The sequence below is a fragment of the Neophocaena asiaeorientalis genome, unplaced genomic scaffold (genome assembly GCF_003031525.2).
Source record: "Neophocaena asiaeorientalis asiaeorientalis breed wild unplaced genomic scaffold, Neophocaena_asiaeorientalis_V1.1 scaffold129, whole genome shotgun sequence".
Taxonomy (NCBI): Eukaryota; Metazoa; Chordata; class Mammalia; order Artiodactyla; family Phocoenidae; genus Neophocaena; species Neophocaena asiaeorientalis.
Genome location: NW_020172446.1, coordinates 2,695,545 through 2,704,056, shown reverse-complemented (window position 1 = coordinate 2,704,056; position 8,512 = coordinate 2,695,545).

Here is an 8,512-nt window from a genome sequence, read left to right as displayed (position 1 = left end):
TCGTTGCAGCGCGCGGGCTTCTCATCGCTGTGGCTTCTCTTGTTGCGGAGCATGGGCCCTAGGTGCGGAGGCTCAGTAATCGTGGCACACGGACTTAGTTGCTCCGCAGCATGTGGGATCTTCCCGGACCAGGGCTCGAACCCATGTCCCCTGCATTGGCAGGTGGACTGTTAACCACTGTGCCACCAGGGAAGCCCCTCTTTCCATTTCTTAATACCCACTGGTGTCAGTTGGGGTTGCATTCAACTGCATGTAACGACACCTGTACGCACCTGTGTAACTAAATGGAGGTTTTATTTTCCGTATGTAACCAGAATTCCAGGGGTAGGCAGTTCAGGGCTGGTATCACTGCTTGAGGAAGTGTCCGGGACCACAGTTCCCTTTAGTTTTCATCTTTTGCAAAGTGGTTGCTTCACCTCAAGGCTTTGGATCTGTGTTCTCAGCAGGAAGAAGGAGAGGAATGAAAAGCAAATGACAAAAGCTTCATGCATGCCAGCTGAGTCTGTCTTCTTATTTTTCTTTTTTCTTTAAACTCTGGAGAATAATAGTTTTTTAGAAACTCCACCCCTTGGAGTTCTGCTTATATCTCATTGGGAGTATTGGGTTAATTGGCTATCCATAGCAGAAAGAGAGTCTGGAAAGGTAAGGATTTTTGTTTGTTTGTTTTTCTAAAGTGGGCACATTGTCCCCTAAGAACAAAAATGGGGGAGAAAGGAAAGAATGGTGGTTAGGCAGCTGGCGGTGTGTGCTGTATTTCTCTCCACCGAAATGCTCCCTGAACCTCTGCTAACACACAGGTACACATATAAACTCCCCTCTCATCTCCCCCTCTCTTTCCACTACTATTCTCTTCTTTATTTCAGGAGTCAAACTGGATCTTTTTTATTCCAGCTTTTTGGGGGCTCCTCTCCTCAACTGGGAAATACCTACTGGATGACAGGCACTGTGCCAAGCCCTTTATAAGTATTATTTAACTCTCATTACAGCCTACAAAGCAGGTACTTTTATTATCATCCCATGTGTAGATGTGGAAAGTGACGCTTAGGGTGATGAATTAACTTGCCGAGGTCACGTAGTTAGTAAGAGAGTAAGAGGTAGTGCTGTCATTTGAACTCTGATGTCTCAGGTAGAAACTGACTTTGAGATGGAGATTTGTAGACAGGAAGTTCATTGTGAAGTGCCTTCAGGATTAATACCTGTCGGGGAGCGAGGAAGCAGGATTGGCCAGAAGAAGTGAAGCTAAGACATAGTTGCAACAAAGGGTTTGGCCAATCCCATGAGGAGCTTTGGAGTTGAGAAGGTCCATCAGTGTAATCCCACCTGGAGGCAAAGATCTCAAGGGCCAGGCCTTTAGAAGTGGGGGTCCCCTAAACTGGAAGTGGGTTCTCATAGGGAGGGGCTTTGACCTTGGGCAAGGTAGTTCTCTTCAACTGATGGTAATTTCTCTATAGGGTCTCAGACAGCCATCAGCTACTAACCCTCCCAGCAGCAGGGGTAGGGGTGGGGAACGAGGGCTTCAGTCCTGAAGTGGATACCATGGCGTCCACTATTGTCAAAGCCTTGCACTATTCAAATCCACTTTCTTCATATAAGTTCTGGGAATAGTTCCTACAGATTCTGGTTGGTCTCTTTTCTGGGGGAAATTTATAAGAGTATAGTTAGTAGGATGAATTATAGCCCTCACCGCTGTCACTGGTCTTAAGACCACACTGATCATCTCCCTTCCCTTGCCTTTCTGGAGCCCCCTGGCCCTAAGGTAGCATCTATGCTACTCTCAGTGGCTTTCATGGTAGGATGACCCAAACACACATCCCTGAGAGGGTCTGAGCCCCTAGTCACCACATCCTTTCCAGATGTGGCTGCTGTAGTTGTCTATTTACCATCATAACTGAACAAGGGAATACCAAGAGATGTCCCTGTAGATCGCCAGACATATTCTACTCTGCCCCCTGTTGTGTAATAGGAGCTCTACCTCTTCCTCATGATTAGGGTCAATCATCCCTGAAGATGTGACTTCTTTCCTTGCCTGCTAGTGTCTTAGTACGAACAGCCCAAAGTGACTGGGAGGCAGGCATAGCTTGAAGTCTAATGGGACTATTGCTGGGTCCCCTGGTGGAAGTGTTCTCCCTTTGGTAACAAGGATCTCTAGTCCTACAGAGCCCAGAGTTGTGGGGATGGGAAAAACAAACTCCCCAAACGGATCACTAGGGTTGATGTGAAGCAGGACCACTCCTTCTACCCCTCAGCTCTCAGATCCACGAATCCTGCCTATTGGGGACATAGCAGTACATAATGGTCTTTGATTAGGGTGCGTTATTTGTCCTGGAGGCTGGTGCCCCATCCTCTCAGTGTATCATCTCTAATCTGGACCTCAGTTGTGCCTTCAAATGGCCATTCCATTACTCTGTTGGACTGACATTTTCTGGCCAGTGGGGTATGTTATAGGACTGATAGATATATGATCATGTATCCACGGCTTTACACACCTCTTTTATTGTAGCAAGGTTTCTTTGGTCCACTGCTATGTTATGTAGGATCCTGTGTAAGTGGATCAAATATTCTGTAGACCCTTAGACGGTGGTGCTGGCTAAAAACAAAGAAACCAACCAACCAACCTGAGGGCAGGAAAAGCAACATACCCGGAATGTGTATCTATTCTAGTCAAGATAAATTACTGTTCCTTCTAGGATGCAGGAAGTCAATTTGCCATCAACCGGCTGGTTGGTTTCCTTTGAGGGATGGTACCATAGTGGGGACTCAGTTTTGCTCTCTGTTGCTGGCAGGTTGGGCACTTGGAGGCATCAGTAGCGCAATCAGCCTTGGTGAGCAAGAGCCCGTGCTGTCGGACCCATGCATAGTCTCCATCTCTACCATTGTGGCTACTCTCTAAGTGCACTCTAATCTCTGCATTCCCCCAGGGGATGCAGGGTTTGGTTTTTTTTTTTTTTTTTTTTAATTGAGAATCTTGGCTAGATTGGTGCGGGGCAGTTTCAGAAGCTTCCACTTGGCTTTCCCCACTATAACTACTCATCCCACAGGCCAAGGAGCTAATGTGGGGCTTCTGCTAACTACCAAGTATGTCTATTCTAATTATACATTCAGGGAGGACCAGAGGACTCATTACTATATGCACTTACTGGAAATCCAGTCTTCTTTAGTCATTAGGTTCTGGGTCTGCACACTGGCTGAGGTCCAGAAACCAGGTAGAGGGCTGTGACTTTTTATTACAGCAGCTTCCCTCAGCCTCCTCCTCATTCATCCTTGAGTTTTAAAAGGTGTACACAAAATTGGGACAGCCACTGTGCAAAACAGTATGTAGGTGCCTTAAAAAGCTAAAAATAGAGCTACCATGTGGTCCAGCAATCCCACTCCTGGGCATATACCTGGAAAAGATGAAAACTCTAATCTGAGTGTTCATAGCAGCATTATTTACGATAGCCAAGATATGGAAGCAACCTAAATGTCCACTGACAGATGAATGGATAAAGAAGATGTGGTATATATAAATAAACACACACACACACACACACACACACACACACACACACGGAATACTACTCAGCCATAAAAAAGAATGAAATATTGCCATTTGCAGCAACATGGATGGACCTAGAGAATATCATACAAAGTGAAGTAAGTCAGACAAAGACAAATATTATAACCACTTATACGTGGAATCTAAAAAATAATACAAATGAATCTATTTACAAAACAGAAACAGACTCACAGACATAGAAAGCAAATTTAGGGACTTCCCTGGTGGCACAGTGGTTAAGAATCTGCCTGCCAATGCAGGGGACACGGGTTCGATCCCTGGTCCGGGAAGATCCCACATGCCGTGGAGCAACTAAGCCTGTGTGCCACAACTACTAAGGCTGCACACGTAGAGCCTGTGCTCTGCAACGAGAGAAGCCACCGCAGTGAGAAGCCCGCACACTGCAACGAACAGTAGCCCCCGCTCGCCTCAACTAGAGAAAGCCCACGCACAGCAATGAAGACCCAACGCAACCACACACACACAAAAGAAAAAAGAAAACAAACTTATGGTTACCAAAGAGGAAAGGGCTGGGAGAAGGATAAATTAGGAGTATGGGATTAACAGATACACACCACTATGTATAAAATAAACAACAGGCATTACTGAATAACACAGGGAACAATATTCAATATCTTGTAATAACCTATAATGGAAAGTAATTTGAAAAAAATATATGTAACTGTATCACCTTTGCTGTATACCTGAAACTAACACAATATTGTAAATCAACTATACTTTAAAAAAAAAAAGTGTACACAATGAACCCTGGTTGGCTGCCCATCTCAGTTTCCTGTAGGTACACAGTGTTCTATTAACTATCTCCATAGCTCTCTGCGGGTCATGTCCCCTTGGTTGCCACTCTTAACAATGCCACTTAATTCTGTTGGTTAAGGATCCTGTCAGGCCTGTTGTTATCAGGAAGCCTAGCTCTGTAACAGTATCTTCTGTCATCGGCCCAGGCCTGCAGAGAGGAGTGTAGTAGTGAGGCTGATGTCCCTTCCCCTAGTGCATTCCTTGTTGGCTTGTGCTAAGTGGCAGACCATAGTCAGTTGGTGGGATGTACGCAGTATATCCCTCTAGCCTGCGCACTTCCCTGCGTCGTTTGCTCCCTTCTTCTGTCGTCTGCCATGACAGCTCCAGCCTTTCTGTTTCACCTAAGGTGGACCACTGCTTTCTCCAAGCTTCCTAGAACCATCCCAGCAACCTGTTAGCACTATCTCCTGGATTCCTTGCCAGGATGTAAATACTGTAGAACGGGAATATGCTCATGTCAGTAAATTCTGCTTTGTCTGGTGTTATGCTGTCCTCTTTCCTCCCCAATTCAGCACCCTGGGGACTTGATCCCACACATATACTCCCAGCTTCTGCAAGTGTATATACGTTAGCTAGGTCCTTTAGCTCTTTCCGGTTGCATAGTACCTCTCCTCCTTTGGCAGGTCCAGCAATTCCTCAGTGGAGTTATTTTGTGACATGGCTTTAGTTATTGGTCTGGTAGGAAATGTACAGGTAGATCCTGAGAGCCTTGCAGGGTAGAGACTTCATTTCCAAGCAGGGGGCAGGGCACTTCTACAAACCCAGCGCTCAGGGTGATGTGGGATTTTAAGGTGTCTCAGTGCCTTTACCCAGATACCCCATCCGAAGTGTCAGGACCCCTCTGCTTCCTGGCTACAGCCCTGATCTTGGCATAGCACACTTCCCAGAGCTGAGAAGTCAACCTTTTGGGAGTTCTCCTACGCTGCTAACTCAGTCCTGGGCCTGATCCCCCGCTTTTTCTGCCTCCTCCCCCTTCCCCACCTCATTTATGTGCTGCTAAGGAGGCACTCTAGCTTTCATCCTAAGCCTTTAGTTGGTGATTAATCACCCTCAACTTTGCATTGTCTTTTCCTGAAGCTTAGATTTACTCCATCGATAGCTATCCAATCCCGTAGTTCTTAAATTGCTATTTCCCCCATATAGGGGTAGGATTCAGTGGAAAGAGAAGCTGGACTAAATGCAGTCACAGCTGAGGCCTCAGCTGACCCCTTGGGAGCTGATCCCTTAAGGGGACTCTGGAGTGGGAAGGGCCCTCCAGGGTAGTCTCACCCTGAGGCTGCATCTCCTGGTCATTTGTGCGGGCTCCCCTGGGCAACGGTGTGACCTGCTCCCGGTAGTTGTTTGAATGAGGGCAATTCCCGGAAAGGGATTCTGTTGAGCGCTGTTGGCCACCAACACTTCCAGGGCTGGGGAAATGGGCGCCTCGGTCCTAAGAAGTTGCTTGCTCCTTGGCATGCTGGAGGTGGGAGAGAGAAGAGAATAGAGGGGTTGCTCCTCTTGAAGAGCTCGAAGAAAAAGATTGGCAGATGGTTGCCTGACCAAGAAACAGAAGATGAAGGAAAGAGATGCATTTCAAACTATATCAAACACTAGTAGTTCCCCCAAACCCTCTTGTGCGGGACGGTGCAGAATGGGGGATGTTAGGACACAAAATTCTGTTTTACTCTGAAGGCCACGTCTTCCTACTAGACCAGAGCTAGTCAAACTGGTGCTCCATGGGCTAAGTTCAGATAGCAGACGTATTTTGTTTGGCTGCACAGTGTTTAAAAAACTGTGAATTGGCTGCCACTGTGTAAAAATTGGAAGAGTTTTATATGTAAGTTCAGAGCTCCTGCTTGTCTTGAGTGATGGAAGATCTAGCAACACTGTGTCAACGTTCCTTCAGGGCAGGAATTGACTGGAGTTGAGTGACAGCTGCTCCTTTAGGTGAGGGGATGTGCTCCATAGTTCACCCGGCTTAGGAGCCCGGCTCTATGTGTGAATTTCTGAACTCCTTTGGCATTTTTGTTTAGAATTCCTGCTATACTGTGCATGATATATATAATAGGTGTTTGGGCACTTAATATTGGTTTAGTGGAATTGAATGAATTTGATTGGAGAGGAGGTTTGGAGTGACGTCTAGACCTCCAATTGTAATGAGTGGCTTGGCACTCAGGGGAGGCCCCGGGACAACAAGTGCTAATTAGGATAAATTAATGACGTGCTGGCTGGAGCCTGCGTAAAGCAAGATGAGCAGAGGGCAAAGGCCTGAAGTTTGGGTGTCCTACCATAGAGTTAGAGAGGAATGGGGAATTAGGGGAACCAGAGGAGGAGAGGAAAGGGAAGCACAGAGGGACCTTGGCAATGAAATGTCACTGGAGGCAAGGGAGCCAAGAGTTTTGGGCAGTTACATCCAGTCTAGCAAAAACGAGAGGAATGGACAGGCAAAAAGCCATGCCAATAGGGAAGTAATTAGGGACTTGCAGAGGAAGTATGAGAAAAGGAAAGATAGATTGTGGGTCTGGAAGTTCGGCCCCGAAGTAGAGGCCCTGGGATCCTTCGTGGGCATATGAATGAGAGCCTTTTGGGGGGTCCTAATTGGGGAAGGCATAGATGGACATTGGTTTAATATTCATCCTTTTCTTCAATACTATCAGCATCATTTCTGACATCATCTAAAAGAAATTAGTCAGTATTCATGTTGCATCCTTAAAGAATGGACAAAAGAACCATCCAGACTCTGTCCTCTTGTTCTATTGGAATGAAATATTAATTAACTTAATATGTATTTTGGACAATCACCAGCCGGCAGAGACTGGAAACTTCTCTCACAGATATATCTCTCTGTATAAGTGCTATTGGCTTTGTGGGTTTTCTGTGGTAAAATTAAAATTCTGGTTTTGCTCTACCTTGTCACCCTGTTAGTAACCTGCTATGTGGCCTCACTGGCTCTTAATTAGTATGTGCTCAGAATGTGTAAACTCACTTTAACATTAGCCTAAGTAAAGTGTATTGAGGAAGATGAAATTAAAAAGAACACATTCCAAAGTTCACGTTAGATATAGATAGATCATCCATTGTTTTGGATGTAAACCTGGAAAACCATCAATACCCAATTCCACACGAAATCATTTCAACTCTGGTATTGGGGGCACAGGGAACGCCTTTGTTTCAGAAGAGCCACAATCTGTCTCTATTGTCTTTGGGGTCAACCCACCTGGGTTTGCATCCTGACTCTGACACCTACCAACCAACTCTATGACTTCAGCCAAGTCACAGAACCTCTTGTGACCCAGCCTCATTACATGAGGGTAATGATGCCTATTGGAAAGCCTCGTTGAAAGAGTTAAATGAGAGGATGAATGTGTTGAATTAATAATGTATGCCAAGCCCTTCAAGGCTTTTTGAGGATGGTGAAACTTGAATCTTTCTATTATCAACTAAGCAAAAGTTTTATTAACTCGGGTGCCTATCAGTTCAGCAGAGGAAGTCGACTGGGATTCCGGAGTCTGAGTACTTTGCCATTGGGTCTAGCATTGGGATTTAAGAGAACGTTTAAAAAGAAAAAAATCACCGAATCTCCCTTGGCCTTACTTTTTCCTGTTACTCAGCAGGCTATGGTAGCTACGAAGAACCTGGAAACCTGAGGTTGTGTGCTTTATTTTTTGAGAGAGCTTAAGGCAGAGCATAGCTCCCCAGAAATCAGCGGCAGAGATCTGTGTGCAGGGAGAAATGCTAGCCTCAGGGCGCCCTAACTTCCAACCCGGGGAGCAATCCAAACTCGGAGGCTGGCGGGGGACGGGGAGTCTGAGGTGTTGGTGGGATGGGAGCGGATGCTCCCGGGTCAGCTCGGACTCTCTCCGGCTACAACCAGAGCCCGAGTCGAGGTGAGCCCGGCGGCGTAGAGGGACGCGCGCCTCGGGGCCCGGAGGAGTTAGGTGACGTCACCTCCAGGAGGACTCGCTTTTTCATTAATGAAACCGGCCGGAGCGGGCGCATGCGCTGCAGGCCCCCTTTCCTCTCGCTTCCCCCTCCCCTTTCCCAGCCGCGCTCTCAATCTCGAGCTCGCTCGCTCTCCCTCTCCCCGGGCCGTGGAAAGGATCCCACTTCCGGTGGGGTGTCATGGCGGCGTCTCGGACTGTGATGGCTGTGGGGAGACGGCGCTAGTGGGGAGAGCGACCA